Source organism: Diabrotica undecimpunctata, chromosome 7, assembly GCF_040954645.1.
Source record: "Diabrotica undecimpunctata isolate CICGRU chromosome 7, icDiaUnde3, whole genome shotgun sequence".
NCBI classification, from domain to species: Eukaryota; Metazoa; Arthropoda; class Insecta; order Coleoptera; family Chrysomelidae; genus Diabrotica; species Diabrotica undecimpunctata.
The window spans coordinates 153500120-153519952 of record NC_092809.1 but is presented as its reverse complement, the minus strand read 5'-3'; the positions used below and the strand labels follow the sequence as shown (position 1 = coordinate 153519952).

Below are 19833 nucleotides of genomic sequence, written 5' to 3'. Positions count from 1 at the left end.
CATACCATGGTTCTGGTTCAGTCTTGTCCTACTTCTACTACTGTTTGCCATAGGCAGTGATTATATCTAATATCTGCTATTTTTATAGTTCACTTAGATCTCAAAGATATACGGTCTTCATCTGTTACCATTTTTAGATAAGTGTTGTCTGCAAGATCTTTCGTTGAGAGTAGATGATTTGAATATGTTTTAGAGATAGTTCATATTTTTGGCCAATATGTTAGGAAGGATGTCGCATGTATTGTTATTTTGAGAGTAAACTGCAACTGTAAAAGGCCCTTTTTATTTCATTTTTAGGCATTCAAATCTTAATAAAGAACAATAAGGTGCTATCATTACTTGTCCGATATAAACACTTGAGTTTTGATTTCGTGTAATTACATCAATTATCCTCGGATAAACTCGTCTTAGAAATACACCCTAAAAATACTAAAAATGCCATTTTTAAGTCTAGTATTTTAAAATAGATCATTTATTTAGATTGTTATGACAAATATTTGTCATGTTTGGCATCTTTATACTAGGCATCATACGATCTAGCTACGGAAAGCTCGAAACAGAAGTGGAAGATCAAGTGAATAGAGCAAACAGAGCCGCATGTTCCCTAAATGAAACAATATGGAGAAATAAAAATATCGGGAAAGAAACTAAAGGCAGAATTTATAAAACAATCATCAGAGCAATAACGACATACGCGGCAAAAGCACGACCTGACGTAGAGAGGACAAAAAGAATGTTAGAAACAGTAGAGGTGAAAACTATTAGAAAAATTGATGGTAAGGCATTATGAGACAGATCTAGAAATACAGATATACGACGTCGATGCAAGGTGGAGAACATTAATGACTGGGTAAGAAATAGAGTAGAATGGAACGATAATATAAACCAAATAACAACACAGAGCAGTAAAGACGGCGAAAGACGGTTCCTCAATAATAAGACGGTAAGTAAGAAAACTATAAAAATGATGGATCGGCCTGGAAGCACATTGAAAAACAGACAGTCATCATCATCATCATTCAATCTTCGCTTATCCACTGCTGGACATAGATCTCCCTCATAATTTTCCATCTATTTCGATCTTGTGCCTCTTGCATCCAATTCCTATGACAACGTTTTAGATCGTCAGTCCAACGTGTTGGTGGACGACCTCTACTTCGGTAGGCATCATCTCTTGGTCTCAATTCCAGTATCCGCTTTGTCCATCTATTGTCTGTCATTCGAGCCACGTGACCTGCCCAGTTCCATTTTAGTGTTGCTACTCTCTCTACTGCATCAGCCACTCCTGTTCTTTGTCGTAGCTGGCGATTTGGGATCATGTCTCGTAGTGAAACGCCCAACATAGCACGCTCTATCGCCCTTTGACACACACGGATCTTTTGAACTGTTCTCCTTGTCATAGTCAACGTTTCGGCACCGTAAGTTAACACTGGCAAAACACACTGATTAAACGTTTTTCTTTTAAGGCATATTGGTATATCAGACGATTTGAAAATATGGTTCAGCTTGCCGAAGGCTGCCCAAGTCAGTCTTATACGACGGAGAGTCATGTCTACATATAAAAAGAAGAAGATATTTCGTTGGGTCGTACAGCTTTCCGTATTTTAATTTGTTTTATTTATTTTATTTTATTTATTGTTGTTTTTTACTTATTCTGTTTATTTCGTTTAATTTCTTATCATATTCTTATCATATTTTTTCTCTATTTCCAGTCATTTTTTGTTGTTTTGTTGTTTTTAACCAGTCATTTTGTTTTTTGTTTTCCTGTGTTATATATAGTTGTTTATATTTTTATTTTTATACTCTCCTCTCGTCTCCAGAAGTGTTAATATCTCGTGCGCCTTCGAAATATGTTTAAATAATAAGTAATACCAATATATTTTATTATTATATATGAGTAATATATAAAATACTTCTAGTAGACTAAACCTTTGCCTTAGAGAAATCAATAAAAGTTTATGAAAGTATTAAATGAAAATTAACCTAGAATTTATATAAAGAAAATTTAAGCAACATAAAAACCGGATCTGTTTTACAAGAACAAAAATGCCCTGAGCTCCAAGTGGCCTTTCTATGAACGAGACATCGAGGTATAATAATGACTGGTGGCCCACATGTCAATAGCACGCCCTTGGTTTCCGGCTCTCATTATGTTAACCGAATGCATCTGCACAACCGACTCGCTTCGTTTCTTTCTCTCACTCTACCCGTTTCTCTCTAATGAATTTTCGTCGCGAGGAAAGCAAGGGTTGAAAACTTGGATTTATTCGTTTTTAAGTGAGATGAATTAGTCATTGATGCCTCCTGAAGTGAATTAAAAAAAAATGATTTGTATTCATGATAAGAAAAAATTTCTTTGCTTTGAATCAAAAGCAGGGGTGTTCTATTTTATGCACTTGAATGATGCCAAAAAGATTAGAATCTCCTTTAAAATTATGTTTTTCCTTTATATTACGATTTAAATTCGTATATACCATATGTCAATGTATTCATGTAAATAAATAGCTACAAGCTATAGAGTCATACTTTTCTACCATAAAACTATTATTTTCTTATCCTACTGTTGTCCATTTTTGGATATAGGCCTCTCCCAACTCCTTCCATCGATCTCTATCATGAGAAAAATTCTTCTAATTTGTTCCTACTCTTGCTGAAACATTGCTCTTTTCATTACCCTTATCAAGACAAGGCTCACTCTGCTTAATTCCGGTTTGGATAGCTATTTGTTTTGTAATCACTTCTACGTGTTATAGTCTAGCCCCTATCTTTATTATAATAGTTTTGTCTTAAGATCTTCCACATTTATTCCCTACTGATGCGACCGAAGGCCTTTTCTAAGTTGACAAAACTCACAGCTACTTTTTTTGCCATTTGTTAACTTGTTACAAGTTATCCAATACTAAGAGTATATTGTGTAGTCAATAGTAAAGCATTTGGCATGTAAAATCTTCTTGGTTATTTCCCAGTTTCTTATTTGTACTCGATTTATTTTGTCACAATATTTCAATAGTGTACTCAAAAAATTTGCAAACGTTTAATTGTAGATTTCTGCTTGACCAATCAGCATTTAGAGCTGCTATGTACAAACAAAATCTATAGTGCTACAATGTCGCGTCATATTATGTATTAATTATTTATACAATAGATACGGACATGCTACACGGTCACTGTAAATTAAACGTGATTGTTTGTACACAAAAGTTTTCTTTCTTCTCCGAATACATTTGAATGGCTACTAAAAATGTCATTTTCACAAAGAGGCTTAACAACATGCATTATTTTATGTTCAAAGAAGAGATTTGTCAATCATTTGTAACGTGTGCATGTGCAGTTTCACATAAACTTTTTTACAATCCGTAATTAATCAATTAACTTGTGTAGAACGTGAACGTTTGTGTAATTGTTGGATCACAGTAATTTTTCTTCCATCTAAGTACATCGCCGTTACTGAAACCGTTTAAGGATTTGATACAGTCAGAAACGTAGCTGAATTTTTATTTAAAAAGGACCGTTCTTATTATTATTCTTTATTCTTGTATTAGTTTAATTGATCAAGCGACTTCTGTAATCAATTATATGCTTTCTTATGTGTAGACTCAAAAATGTATTCATCATAGTGGATGTTCTACTAAACTATCAGATTATATTTACTTACAGTTAATAATATTCTCTTCTGATTGAGACAGACAAAAATTGAAATTTTAGCTTTTGAATTGATAGTTGTCTACATAAAATTGTTGAGAATTGTCTCCCAGGTTCTTAAATTTTGTATTTAATTTGTTGCGGCACAGATCAAAGACGCTAGTGGCTTTTGAATTGTTACTAAAAATCAACAGCAAATAACAACCACATTTAAATGATTCTAATCATTTTGATGACTGTTGATTAGAACAATAGTTAGGGTCCGTTTAATTTATTTTTAAGGAGGTGATCGACGTACGAGTCTATACCTCGCTTTTGACGAATGTTGGTTTTTTACTTGCGGCTGGTTGGTGCTGATAGACTAACAAGCGAAACAGTCGTTTTTGAATAAGAATTAAAGTAACATGTCTTGCTTGGATTCTGAAGTTTTGTGTTATCTCACTATACCACGAAATAATCAAAAAGGGGCAAAAACGTCCAGAGGTTGAGTAAAAAATTGGATAGATATAAGGCAAGAATTGCCGCACACCCATTTAATTCAAGAATTGTTAGTGGAACCACTTAATTACAGAAATTATCTGAGAATGCCTGAAAAATCATACGATGAACTGTTGTCTTTAGTGATACCTATAATACAAAAACAAAACACTATAATGCGAAAAGCTATTTTGCTTATGAATATTTGACAGCTACAACCAGATGGGTAAAACCCAAAGAAGAAGTTTGCAGTATTCTACTTTAATATCTAGGCAAACTTTAGGAATGATGTTGAGCTATTTACAGTGTCTTAAAACCGTGGTTTTACTTGACGAGCCAAGTAAAAAAAACCGCGAGCTAATCTCGTTGCTATGAAAAACCGAAGTATTGCAATGATACATTGGCGAGCTTTATCGACGCGGTTTTATTCGCCTGTCGATCAGGACCTTTAAGACGTAGAACTCGTTTTTCTTTTTAAGACGAATATTTTTGGAAATTTTGAAATCAGATAGAAGTTATCTTGAAATTTTTCTTTTATGAGGTGGTAAATATTGCTACCAGTGGGCGTCTAAGCATTTACTATCCTGTAAAAATCACTGGTAAAGATTTCTACCACTATATTTATACATTAAAACAAAAGTTGTAAAAGAGGAAAACATTTATTTCAAACTTCATTTCTGATGATAGATAGAAAAACATTGTTTGTATAATGCTACATCACATTTTTCACATTTTTGGTCCTCTGTTGTTTCTTATTTGAACTGTAGTTAGCACATCTACGGTAAAAGTCATTGATTTTGGATCTATCTTTGTGGACCACTTGAATTCCAACTTTTTGGAAGATAAAACATCTACATGGAAATGAAACTAAGTCACTAAATCCTCAGAATCTTCATCAGCGTTATCTGGGAAATTAAAGTTGAATGAGTTTGTTGGTGATATTCTGGTTTGGTTAATGTTAAAGCAATATTTGTGCTTGAATTAAATGAAGTGCTGCACTTGGCCAAAAAGGATATAAGTGAAATGTCTTCTGCATCAGAATCACCTCTATAGTTCGACAAGCAATAATTATCATCATCGGTATCATCCAATCCTTTATTTACAAACTATGACTAAATATAAGGAATGATAAATAAGAGACTTACCTTAGTTCCTTGTTTACCCTAAAATTCTCGGAAAACTGATTGTTAATCTTTATTTTTGATCGAAAATCGTTTTAACTTTTATACCTTAAAAATACTCATTATTCCATATTTTAATGAACAAAATAATGAAAAACTAGAATAAATTACTCTAACGATAACATCGGTAAAGTACCCTACACAAATGCACACTGGTAGCTATCTTTACCGCTCAACGATCTTCAGATTCGTGCAGGCAGACGTGAGTCGTGTAATGTCCAATTTCACCAAAGTTCCTTTGCAACAGTACGGTTTGTGCTTACGGTCTAGTACTCATTGCTATAGGTTCGAAATATAACCTTTAACAACAGTGGTAAATATAGCTACCACCGACACTTAAAGGGTTAGGATAGGGTTATATAAATGTTTAAAAGTCGTATTCTTAAGTTTTTTTATGCACAAATCGTTTTTTAATGTCACACAAAACCGATATTTTTACCGCTCATTTTGATTTGCATTGCACAGTTTCCTCCTCACTTCCAAATGTACCTTCGCTTATGTTTCTATGAACTAACCCTAACATAGTGTAGATAATTGGTACGGATAACATAGAAAACACAATTTAAATCTGAAAGTAAGTTGCACGTATGATCTTCTTCTTCCTCTTCCTACTTTATAAATAGGCTTAATGCCTGTTTTACTTTGGTTTTTAGCCTCAATTGACGTTGTCTGATTATCTTTTCCTGATTTCAATGATCTTCTTCCATTTGACGATTTGTCTCTTGCTATTCGTACTATTCTATTTTCTGTCATTCTTTCGATGTGTTGATTCCATTCCACTTTTCTTCTTTTGGTCCACGCGTTTATTTCCTCTATACCACATCTCGCTCGTATTTCCTCACTTCTTACTCTGTCTCTTAGAGTTTGGTTTGTTATTTTTCGTAAGACTTTCATTTCTGTTGTTTCCAGTAGTCTTTGTGTTTTCGCCGTATCTGCTCTTGTTTCCGCTGTGTACGTCATTATCGGTCTTATTATCCTGGTTTTCGTTTCCGTTGTGAGGTATTTGTTTCTCCAGATTGTGTTGTTGAGACATCCTGCTGCTCTCTTTGCCATGTTCACTTGTTTTTGTACTTCTTCTTCCACTTTTCCGTAGCTTGACAGTTTTATTCCCAAGTATTCAGTTTCCATTACTTGTTCTATTATTTTGTTATTTACGACTAGTTTACATCGTCTCGGTTCCGCTGATATCACTATCGCTTTAGTTTTCTCTGTTGAGATCTCCATGTTGTATATGAGCGCCGTATCTTCGAATTCTTTAATTAATCTTTGTAGGTCATCTTCATTTTCAGCTGTTATTATGGCGTCGTCGGCGTAGCATATTATCCTTATTTACTTTTCTCCCATTCTATATCCTCTTCTTTTTTAACTTTATGATTTCATCCATTATCATATTAAATATTAATGGGCTCAGCGAATCTCCTTGTCTAATGCCAGTTTCATATTTGATAGGTTGCGATAGTTTTCCTTTACATCTTACCATAGCTATGATATCTTTATATATATTCTCAATGGTTTTTACTAAATCCAATGATATTCCCTTTTCATATAATAAATGTATCGCGTCCCGAATTCTCACTCTATCAAATGCTTTCTTCAAATCTATCAGACACATATATGCTGGTTGTTGTATTCCAGCGACTTTTCTTTTATTTGTCTTATTACAAAAACTGCATCCGTGCATGATCTTCCTGTCCGAAATCCTTGCTGTTCCTCTTGCAGAGATATTCGTTCGTTTATTTTTGTCGCTATTATTCTTGTTGTCAATTTGAGTGTTGTATTGAATAGATTTATTGCTCGATAATTATTGGGGTCTTTCTTATATCCTTTTTCGAAGAACATCACCATGATTGCTCTCCTCCATTCATCTGGTATTCTGTTCGTGGTGATTATTTTATTAACAAGAAGTTGCAATTGTTGTACAAGGTGATCACCTCCATATATTAAGAGTTCATTTGGTGTTTGATCTTCTCCTGGTGACTTTCTGTTTATTAATTTGTTTATTCCTTCTTTCAGATCGTTTTGGGATCGTTCAGATCGGATTTCGGTCTTTTCCTCATTTATTATATTTGGCGTTTCTGGTAAAGGTTCTTCGTTTTGTTTTTTAAACATTTCTGTCAGGAAAGCCACCCATCTATCCTCTTGTATGTGTTCTATTTCAACTAGTTCTTTTATTTCGCTTCTTTGTTGTCTTATGAAGCGCCATACTTGTTTCTGTTGTCCATAGAAATCCATCTCTAGTCCTTTTGTGAATCTTTCCCAGTAATCTGTTTTTGTTTTTCTTGCCATTTGATGAGTTTCAGTTCTTATTCTTTTATATTCTTCATATGATTCAATCGTTTTTTGACTTATATTTTAGGAAAGCTTTCTTTTTTGGTTACATTTTGACATTCTCTCGTATGATCACTCTCTCTAATTACTGTAACTATTTGTCTTAAATAATTTCTGACGACGTTGGTGGATTACTGTTATCTAATATTTATTGAGCCTACTATAATAAAAGTGTTTATCTCGTGGATTATTCAAATTTAATTAAACATATTTCTCGTTACTTCATGGCGTAGAAGCTGTGGAATTTATATTATTTCAAAAATGTCAGTAGGATATTACGTTGGAAGGGTCTTTGCAGGTTATGGACTTCCGTCGGTGCATTAAACTGGCCCTCGTTATGCGGAATGGACGAAACATATCCCTACTATTATCCTTACAAATCCTTTCTCGTCAAATAAAGCCGTTTGCGTTCGTTGTAAATCCTACGATTTCGTTACCTTTTTAATATACCCATAAAGAAAGATGATTTATATACTTGTGATGTTCACTTTTTTGTAATAGTTACGATATCTTCTTTATTAATTTACGGAGTTATTTTTAAATACTTTAAACCAGAGCTCCAAGATATATCATAGATGGTGAAATTCCGTTTCACCCGATATAGATTCTAAACCATGCCAATATTCTTCTTTCTACGCCGTCTCCATTAACGGAGGTTGGCGACCATATTTCTAAAAGTTTCTCTGTCTTTTGCAACGTGGAATAATTCGTCTACAGTCATGTTTGTCCAGTCTCGAATATTTCGCAGCCATGACTTCCTCTTTCTACCTATTCCCTTTTTGCCATCGACTCTACCCCGCATGATGACCTGCAGAAGACTATATTTATCATTTCTCAGTATGTGTCCAAGGTATGCAGTCTTGCGTACTTTTATTGTTCTCAACAATTTTTTGTCTCGACCCGCAACATCTCTATGCCGATATTGCGATTCTTAAAAGGAATAACGAAGGAAAATACTTAACGGTACTTTGGGGTAAAAACCCCTGTCGCTAGCCGCCTGCATAATTTGGATATTGCCAGCAGTTGAGTAAAAGTTCATAGAATCATAGAAATTAGTCGCAAAATCTCGCGTGCCCCTTAGCTAAAATCGTTAGCTCGCGAAATATTCGCTTCGCTTATTAGTATATTGTATTTATAACTAAGTAGTTCGCATCGTATTATTCTTTCATAAATATTATTAAATCAAAAATTTATAGTAATTAGTGGTCCTAAAACCGCAGTTATAAGTTAAATTCTTTCATTCAAACCAGCAGTTCGCTGCTTTCAACATAAAAACGACATTCCGCTAAGCAGTTATTCTTGTAATTTGATATAATAATGATCTCCTCCTTTGAATTACTTCTTCTTGCGGGCACCGGCGTTTGGATTACTTCCTGACGAAGATGCTCACAGGATATGGTTGCTTCAGAGCATACCTTTACAGATTTGGAAAGACAGAAAATGACAATTGCCTGTATTGTGATATACCGGATACTGTCTCACACACTCTATTGGTATGAGATAGATGGATAGGTGAGAGGAGCGTGCTTCAGCGAGAGCTAGGAAGTAGGGTGCAATCAGTCACGGAACTGGTGGAGGAGATGCTTAGGTCGTCAGATCGGTGGAGAGCAGTTCAGAGATATGTGAGGAGAACATTGGAGAGGAAGGAACAAGAAGAAAGGCGACCTGAAGGGAGGCAGGGTGCCCAGGAGCAAGCAAGAAGATAAGGCAGAATGAGAGGGGGTGAGATTAAACATGAACAGGGAGGAATAGACGAAGAGAAGAATTTCGTCGTAGTGGGAAAGTGCTAGAAAGATCGGGTAAATGCCGTGCCGATGTTGCGTCCCAATCAGGGCGATCCGGCCGGTAATTCATCGCTGAGGAGGGTGTTTTTTTAGCAGGTAGGTCTCTGGCATTGACGGCGATGGTGTCCGAACAACCCTAGCGTGCGGCCTCGCACCACGATAGCACGATACCATCGTGGCCACGCTGGAGGAGTCCTGCATAACCGAGATTGGAAGGCATTTCTGTATGTTTCAAACATTTGGACCACCCCCCCCCCCTCCTCATAAAAGAAGAAAAAAAAAGATATAATAGTGAAATTAGCCTCAGTGAAGTGTAATGAAATATCCCAAATAACACAGTGTTACCGGATAATACCGTCATTCGCTATCCATTCTACATATGAACATTACTTAATGTCTAGCTAAAATCAGAAATTGCTTTTTAATCGTCTAATTTTAGTTTTAGAATTTAGATTTAGAATCCCAGAAATTTAAGTTAGTGTTTAATCTGTTGTTCATTCCCACCTAAGCCGGTGTTCCTTCAATTCTTCTCTCTACGCCCTTTTACACCAATAGAGGAGACTACCTCTTATCCCGCAATAGTTCGGATCTCAGGAAAATGTTGGCCGCCAATAATCATGATTTTGGTATTGTTGTAGTTAACCTTAAGTCCAAACTAAGCACCGTCTACCTCTAGTGTTTTTTCTTAGAAGTTAGTGATTTCTTCTGGAGAAGAGGATAGAAGTGTAGTGTCGTCTGCGAAACGCAAGTTAGATATCTTGACACTCCCTAGATTAACTCCTCCTATATCCCAATTCTGTAAAGATGCTAAATAATAAGAGAGATAAAACGCATTCTTTTATAAAAGGCATCTGTCTATTTGAATATATGCCAGTTTTTTTTATATAATTGGTTAATAAGGTAAGTTAAATATTCCGGCACACCATTATCATCAGTATGTTCTACAGTTTGTCCCATCTAAGTTCGTCCGTCTAACATTTTCAAAGGCCTTAGTATAATCGACAAAGTATATAAATATCTTCTTCTTCTTCTAGTGCCGCCTCCACTAATGAAGGTTGGCTATAACCATTGCAATTCGTCTCTATTTTCTGCTTTTCTTAAGAGCGTCTGTATGTTTAACCCGGTCCAGTCGCAAATGTTTTTCAGCCAGGATATTTGTCTTCTACCAGGACCACTTTTTCCTTCGATTTTACCCTTCATAATCAGCTGCAACAACTCGTACTTATCATATATATATAAATATCGGGACCAGATATTCTCTGACTTTTTCTATAATGTTTCTTATATTAGTTCTCTGTTACCTTTGCCCTTCATCAATCCAGCACGCTATTTGCCAACTTATGATGTTTTTTAGACGACGTTGCAGAATGCACTTTACTGACGTGAGACATTGGAGCCAGTAGTCTATAGTTCTTACAATTATTTGTTGGACCTTTCTTGTTTATGTCTACTAATTCAAAATTTCTAGTCTGTCAATATCGATAAAAAAATCCAGTTTACGTAATGTGAACACTCTGGATACAATTATTAGTAATTTTAGCGTTTATGAGGCGGATTACCTTCTAGGATGCGGACATGTTTCATATATGCAATATCTGAAACTTTACCTCCTAAATACGAGATATGAGTATACATACCATAATTTGTTTTACATCGGCTAGATTCAAATGGCCTTGAAACAGTTGTATGACCATAACGCAGTTCAAACCAAAGATTGTTTTTTTATATTTTTCCCTTGTTACTTATTTAGCTTTTTTATTACATGTGCTGTTATCGGTCCTTACTTCAAAAATGAATCAACACATTTCTTAAAATTAAATACAAATTGTTGTATTGACGCAGCCTCTACTTCATTTTACAATAAGTTAATCTAAATTATAAAAGTTCACAGTTTTCAGTTCTTCTTTACTTAACCTCTTTCAGAAGCTTCATGAGAATATATTAATTTTCTGGCCTTAGGGGCCGTTTGAGACTTTCGCTATCATATATTTTATGCTACTACCTGCTCTGGACAGTTTAGATTTGTTCCAATAACATTCAACTGAGTAACATAGTGGTTCCTAGACATCGGCGATGAACCAACAACCATTGTGCATGCATATAATTTTGCATAAATGTGTATTCTTGACATATTTTGCATTTTATAATACCCAGTTTACTGTCACACTTAATCTGCACATAATTTATAGCGTCATCGGTTTAGGAAGCTCGTAAGGATCTGAAATTAATTTTAACACTTATTTATACTTTGCAAAACTAACCTGATGTGATAAACAGTGATACTATTTGATGCGGAAAATCGGCCTAGCATAATGGTGTCAATTGTTGGGAAATTACATACTACTATTTGCTTTGGTAAATCCTGATTCCATAGCAAATTATTCTCATGGTGCAAAATAAAAACCAAATTTTGTCAACAACACAACAACAACCAAAATGTTAACAACAATCACGTATGGAATTTTGGTATTTTCTTATTGTGTTTATCTATCACTTAATTGACTGCTTAGTTTTGCCGAATTTATTTCCCCAAAATATTAATAATGTAATTTTGTGTGTAATTTGTGTAATAGATTTAGTTCTCCTGTACACCGTCTGGTCGAAATATTATGTAGTATATATAGTACATTAAGTTTTTTTTTATTTCTATCTCCCATAAGTACCTATTGATTGTTACGCTTCTGAAAGAACTTACCAAAAAGGTGAAATCGAAACGTCATAAGTATCCCGTGCTCACTTCTAATTGGTACTTGGCAATTGCAAAGGAGATTTAAATGGTTTCTTTTAAAGTCAGTGAAAGTACGGCGCACCTATTTTATACTTTTTGCCTTTTTTATAGATGTTTGTAACAGTGCCTTGCTCGTGTCCTTTTTCAGGAAAAGGATGATATATGATTGATTATTCAGATTGACTTGGAATTTAAACAAAACAACGGTTAGCTATATTTGTAATTTCTGTGAAAACAAAGTGTAGGAAATTATTTATACAATCAATTTTATGTACTAAAATACGAGACCAAGATATGGACATGTACCAAAAGTAACTGAGATAAAGAAACCTCACGAGATTCATGGAAATACGAATTTCATTGCTGTGCAGAAATAAAAATAAGTAGCAAAATGGGACAAAATTAGAAGATGGGAGATCGCACAAAGGTATTTGAAACTGGAGACAATATGTCTACCGAAAACGAGATGGGGCGATGATATTCACCAAAGTGCAGGTCCAATTAGGAAATGATAGTCGGAGATAAACAAATATAAATGGGTGATGTCTATATGGCAATAGGAAAGATTAAGCTGGGTACCTTTCTGTATGCATGGAAAGGTGGATAGTTGAAAACTATTCTATCTTAAAATTCTTTGCTGAATATAAAAGGACCTCAAAAAGTGGTACGAACTTCTCAAAATAATAGAAAAATTGCTTGATATGAGAGAATATAATAGAGAGAATACTACATTACTATTTAAAACCATTTAATAGTGGGTTATTAAAAAGACTTATTAAGTTCTATTGTTCTCCTATGGGTACCATTTTGAAGAAAAAGGTTGGAACTAGAGCTAATGTTGAGGTACTTCGTCGCATGTGTAAACAAAAAGAATTACTAAGAATAATCAAAGAGAGGAAAATGCAATACTTGGGTCATGTGCTGAGAGGCGAAAGATATGAATTACTTCAAGTTATACTGGAAGGAAAAGTACAGGGCAAAAGACCAGTAGGAAGACGCCAGAACTCGTGTGAAAGACCTGAGGAGATGGTTCGACCGCTCATCCGCAGAGATCTTTCGCGCAGCAGTTTCCAAAACTACAATTGCTATTTGGATCGCCAACCTTCGAAAGGAGACGGCGCAATGAGAAGAAGAAGAGAGCTAGTGACATGTGTCAGCATTGTCGTACTGCCAATCGGCATCAAAACTATTCGGCGATACAGTTAGTAATTATAATCGTTAAAAGGGTATATAATTTATGTAAAAAATTAATGGATGTTAATCGTATGTGAGACAATCACAAATATTGTTAAAGACAAATGTGCAATCGAGCGGCTTTAGAAAAGGAATTTAGTTGTAAAAATTATTGTATATAGGCAACCTACATTACTGTTGAATTTTAATAAGAGACTTTAAAAGTGGGGGAGAGGGTAGTAATTGTTGGTCTTTCTTATGAAGCCTAATAGGGTAATCTAAAAATATATGCCATGATAGATATGGTAAAGGTATTAACATTCTCTCAAAATATTGTGTACTCCTGCGCATCTCATATGGTATAACTACTTATTAAATCCGGTAAAAACATCGGTCGAGCAAAGTAGGAGAAAGAATACATTAAGTGAGAATATATAATAACAAAAGAGGTCAAAGTTAAACTCACCTAATGACATCACAAATGGGACCAGGAAATTTATTAAAGTAAGTTCAGTTGAGCTACCGCATTGAACTAAATTAAAAGTTTAAGTTGATAAACATGTAAGACTCAGATAGAAGAAGCTGTTCATTCAAACCTGTTTCAGTATCATTTATTTAGCTCTACTAATGTCATACAACTGCAAAATATCTAATGTATTACCCTTTTTACAGGTGTGTAAGAGTTAAACATTTAGAAATAAATATTAGTGGTTTGTTGAAAGAATATGGTTGAAGAAAGCATACTTAGTATTGCAAATATCTGTGTCTTTGCAATACTAATTCATTTTAAATGTTCTGAAATACGAGTCTCTATTTTCCTGCCAATTTGGCCGATATAAACTGCCGCACAAGAAGCGTATTGTTTGTATGTTTAATTGTCTTTCAATATTTAGAATCTTAATTGATAATATTAACTATTTAAAAATACAGTAATAGGATCTAAAGAATTACTATAACCATCGAGTTATTCTCATTTATTAAATATTTTATTGTTTTTACTATTTGTTAATTATAATTGCGTGCCATACTTTAATGATAATAGAACTTATTCACATTTAATTAGACTATTTGTTAACTTTACCTTATTAACCTACAGAAACTTGTATTGATACCAGCGGACATAAAATCGATAAGACCGTCCCTCGTCATCATTAATAGATTGTTTTAACATTTCCTTGATATTAATCATTTAGAGAGTGTATTGTTTTGATATTGGAACAACATTTGTAGTTTTGCTACGTTGTTTCATCTACAATAATTATTTCATAAAAAAGGGAAAGATACAAATTGCTTCTGGAATTTTTCGTTTTTGTTCTAGGTTTATTTATTATGGTTTAGAAGATCAATCTTGCGGCATCTTTACATTGCCTACTATATCTTTAGGAATAAACCACAATAATTGTAATGACTTTAGAAAAAGTGCCTTTCTCAAGTGAGCTAGTTTTGTTATAGGTCTAACACTGTATAGTCTTTAACTGAATAAGTTGAGAAGCGGAGAACTATTTATCTCAAGTTGGTCATTCGGAATTATATCTGTATTTTTTAATTTTTTAATTTCCATACATTCTCATAATGATAGCATAAGGCCTTTATTTTGAATGTGAAGAATTTTAAATTGGTTATTAAAATAATGGTTATGAACCAGCATGTAAAGTGCGTAAGTAGAATCTGTTTTTCTATTATTGAAAGCCCTTTTATGTTCTGCTATTCGTTTATTACAATTTCTACCAGTTTGTCCAATCTAAGTTTTTGGGCATTTGCCACATGTAAGTTTGTATACCCCACTGTGTAACTGCTTTTTCTTTTGGCTCTTTTTGTTCTCTTAATATATTTGCTTAAGTTTTTGTTTGTTCTGAAAACTGACGTTATTTTTTTCTTTATGTGTTTGGCTATTTTTGATGATATCTTGCCTGTATATGTAATCGAGCAGAAAGAAGGTATTGGGTTTTTTCTCTTTTGGTGGAAAGACTAATTTCAGGACTTTCTTATTCAGTTTTTGGTTTAAAATTTTGTTTATGAAATTAGTCTTTCCAACAACAGAGAAAAAAACCCAGTACGTTTTGCTCAATTACATACACATACAAGATATTATCAACGCCAAACACGTAAAAAAGAAAGGAATAACGCCAGCTTCAGAACAAACAACAACTTTAGCAAAGATATTAAGAAGAACAAGAGTCAAAAGAAAAAGCACTTACACAGTGGTGTATACAAACTTACAAGTGGCGACTGCCCAAAAACTTACATTGGTCAAACTGGTAGAACCTTGAACAAACTGATAACAGAACACAAAAGGGCTTTGAATAATAGAAAAACAGATTACTTACACACTTCACCTTCGAGGTCATAATCATTCTTTTAATAAGCAATTTCAAATTTTTCACATTTAAAATTCTACAATAACATTATCTGCTGAACTGTTTGTTATATTAAAAGCACTAGAATTCATAATAAGAAAAAAAAATAAATAGAGAAATATCATTATTATAGATTCCCTCAGCTCAATAAGGGCATTAAACAATTTTACTGTAATCATCCACTCCTTCTTTCATTAAAAAAGAACTAAAGTATGCTTTTCATGCCTGGTAGGTACGTTCCAATATCTAATAGGCAACGTCCTAGGTACAACAGTATAGGCGTAAATAATTTACTAAGGTATACACATACACGCATGTACACCTACACCTAACATTCTCACTCGGCAAATCACCAGACAGTTACACCACATCTGGCTTATCATACGGTGAGATTTGTTTTGACACATTCCCGAATCTCGGGGTGTAACCCCATCGTGCTCATGATATAAACATGGCGCAAGGGGAAAAATGGCATCTCCTTGGCACGATGGTACTACATCTCGGGATTGGAGAACGCAGTAGTCGCAGAATAAATCTCACTGCATGAGTCAGTTGTGGTGTGCTGTCAGGTAATTTAATGATTGGGCATGGTGCAGGTTTGCATGTTTGTATATGTATTTTGAGTGTGAGTGTGTACCATGTTCAATAAAAAATTTACAATTCATGACAGCTGATGTCATGTTCTCAGTTGATCCGCCGTTAGTTATTTGGTTATATCTTATTCACACTTGTTCCATACACCCATAGGACATTCCCTACTAGCTATGGAACGCACTCTTCTTCCCCACAAGTCTGTTCTGCGAGCAATACTGGAAAGATCCGAGTACTCAATGTCTCAGACCGGCACGGAAATGGAGATATTTCTAACCAAATCTTTGCATGTTCCTAATTTTCAAGAATTCTGTCGGCTCATTCGGTACTTCGTGTAACAGTTTATTTTAATTTTGTGTTTCTACATTCTCTTATTTCCCGGCAAGAGTTAGAGAGAAACGTCAAAAAGACCTAAATGGTGACTCTTAGTACCCTTTCAGACTAAGCGACTAGTGTTGGACACCGGTGTCGGCCACCCGTGTTCAGTTGCAATAAAGCATTGTAACCTCGGAAACCTTTTTTGGATGGTGCTAGAAAGGTCACCAATGGAGACACTGCGGACGGTAGCCAGATGGTTGGTGGAGAGCGGGTCGTGGGTTCGAAACTAGCTTTTGGAACCAGGAATGGGTCCAACGGACGAAATAAGTAAAGATACGATAATATATATTGGAAAAGATACAGAAATGAACAAAAAGATAGATGGGTAAAATTACCAAAGATAAGATAAGATAGGGAACAGGGCGCCACTTAAATTTTTTGGGGTTTAAGGAGAAAATTAAGAAACCTTAGAAAAGAAAAGAGATAAGGAAAGATATTTAGGTTCAGAGATCAAACCCAAGAAAAGATATCACAGTTAATTATTGAATAAATTTGGTCAACACTCTACATAAACAAAAAATAAATATATAAGGTATTACACTTACTTACTTACGAAACTTAATAAGCCTGATCTTTCTACTGGTCAAAGGTATAGTTATATTTAAAGGTAAAAAGCAAATATATCAGGGAACGTTGTTAGGAGTCGACAAATAAAATACATACATGAAACAATAACAATATATTAAACAACAACAAAATTATGACGCTGCTGAATGCAACACAAGTAATAAAAATACACCAACAACTATAAAATGGTGGTATACATATAAAAATAAGCATAAATACAATTAGAAAATACCTTTAGAAAGATATAAGTATAACACAATCATACACAAATAAAGTTTGGGCGTATCTCGAGATATTACAGCAAAAACTGAATAAAAAATTATAACAAACACAAAAGATAACAAAAATTAATAAAATCTAAATTTACAAAAATACAAAAAAGGTTACAGAAATGAAACATAAAAATTTAACCAAACCCCACTTGGTTAAGTCGATTATTTGGTTCGTAACAAAAAAAAATATAGAATGTTCTTTAATTGACTGCAAAATTCAGTAGCTACTCTCAACTACATTTGAAGACATGTATGAATTTGAGATACGTCCAGATAATGGAAGATGATATGATTCCATACCATATTACTTGCCCAGATAGGTGGAGATATTAAGATTATGTCAACTTACAGTAATTATTCCTGACGACTGCTGCTTTAATTTACTGAAGTTAATACTGTACTTGTATTAAACACTGAATTTATTTACCCTTAAAGGTGCTTTACAACTATACTTAAACTAATATAGTGTAAGATAAAAAAAACTCTAATAAACAAGTGTATACACACTTATAAAGAAAATGCACAGAGACGGTAAGGTAGCAGATACGATAATGTGAGTAAGGCGTCTTAACTTGACGAATGCCCACCGATAAGTGACTTGGTTCCTCTAAAATTTTACCAAGCTACCCAAGAAAAGGTGAGGGTATCTTCCCCCCAAAAATGATAGACCAGCTGTATGTATTTCTGAGAAGGTAAAAAGTTCTAATTAACATTGAACATAACGGTATACTTCTACCTACAAACGTGATGAAACATCAAATCTCCTAGATTAGGTTTTTCCCGAGATTGGGTCTTTACAGAAAAATTACTATACGAGCTTTCGGAATATTTACAAATCTATCATAAAAGATCCGGATTAAGACGGAAAGAATTAAAAACCTTTCGGACGCAAGGAAATTCCGGGCATTCAATAAAATTTTGAAGACGGTAAATCGAACATAAGCGTATCATCACGGGGGTAAAAGGAATAAAAATAATTAATATTTTAATTACATAAAAAAATGTTACAGCATTGTTTTAAATGATTTCAGACGAGCAATTTTTTGTTTTAGTGGCTGAGTAGTCGCTGATGTGTGTGTCTCACCTTCGCCACTAGGCCGGACACCGTTTTGTTTTTAGCAGAGTATTGTTTTTGAATCGCAGCATTCACACGAGGTGGTTTGTTTTCGGTTTTGTTTTAATAATTTGGTTAATGTTAAATATGGAAATTAATGTGGATTTCAATATGGAAGATTTTGTAACTGCTGTTGAAGAGAAATCAGTTCTTTGCGACTACAACTTAGAACAATATAGTGATCCAATTGCTAAAGAAATGCATGCGAAAGGGTTAGATCAAAATTTGAAAAATATTTTTCAACCTTTTCGTTATTTGTCTCCTACTTCTGCATCGTCGTCGAATTATTAACAATACATTTGTTGCTAATGTTATTTTAATGAGATACATCTTTAAACTGATGTGGTTATGATCGATGTCAGGCACAGGTTTTTCTTTTGTGCGTCTGACAAACCACCGTTGGGTGACACCAGTCGCTTCGTCTGAAAGGGTACTTAAATAAAACATGTTCTGTATGACATGAATGTTGAGATATAGGTATGGCTTTCTCACAGTAAGTTTTTTACTAATTTATGTACCTTTTTGTTGTCATGAATAATTGTTTGTTGATGTTTATTTTCTTAGTATTCGTCGATTATATGCAATTAAGCTAGACAAATACAAATTCCTAAAGAGGCTTGTTAGATTTTCATATTTAAAAACACGTTCTTTATCAACCGATTAAGATAACATTAAATATTAATAAAAAAAAATTTAAAGATAAGTATTTTTTCGTCTGTTATTTATAGATGGTGATAATAGTTTAATATATCTAATATGTTTATTATTATAATGAAAAAATATTTATAAATATTTGCAAAAAGATGGGCTCAACCGGGATTTGAACCCGGGACCTCTCGCACCCAAAGCGAGAATCATACCCCTAGACCATTGAGCCGCCATACTAACAAGATATTTCATTGAATCGTAACCTTTATGCATAATTAAAACGAGAGAAAGTTTTTTCGTCTGTATAAGATTTCATATTGATTTTTAATTAGGTTTTAAACACTCGAGCTCATCGTATAAAAAATAAAATTATAGTAAGTATCGCGGCTCAATGGTCTAGGGGTATGATTCTCGCTTTGGGTGCGAGAGGTCCCGGGTTCAAATCCCGGTTGAGCCCAACTTTTTTGAATATAAATTATCTAAACCCTAGTTATTAGTTATTAAAAATTTACAGTGTCTTCAAAACTATAAAATAGACATTGTTATACCCCATGTTTATTTTTTTTATTTGCAGAATAACCATGTATGTTTAA

General features: G+C 34.1%; 1 protein-coding gene and 2 non-coding genes across 4 annotated transcripts in view; 2 read left to right on the top strand and 1 right to left on the bottom strand.

Annotated features, from left to right (window-relative positions):
• Positions 1-19833, top strand: part of LOC140446048 (uncharacterized) — a 423658-nt gene that overhangs the window by 397097 nt on the left and 6728 nt on the right. The gene's annotated exons all lie outside the window — the stretch shown is intronic.
• TRNAP-UGG (transfer RNA proline (anticodon UGG)) lies at positions 19398-19469 on the bottom strand. Its single transcript has one exon. It is a non-coding gene; the product is annotated as a tRNA-Pro (tRNA).
• On the top strand, positions 19626-19697 carry TRNAP-UGG (transfer RNA proline (anticodon UGG)). The gene has a single exon. It is a non-coding gene; the product is annotated as a tRNA-Pro (tRNA).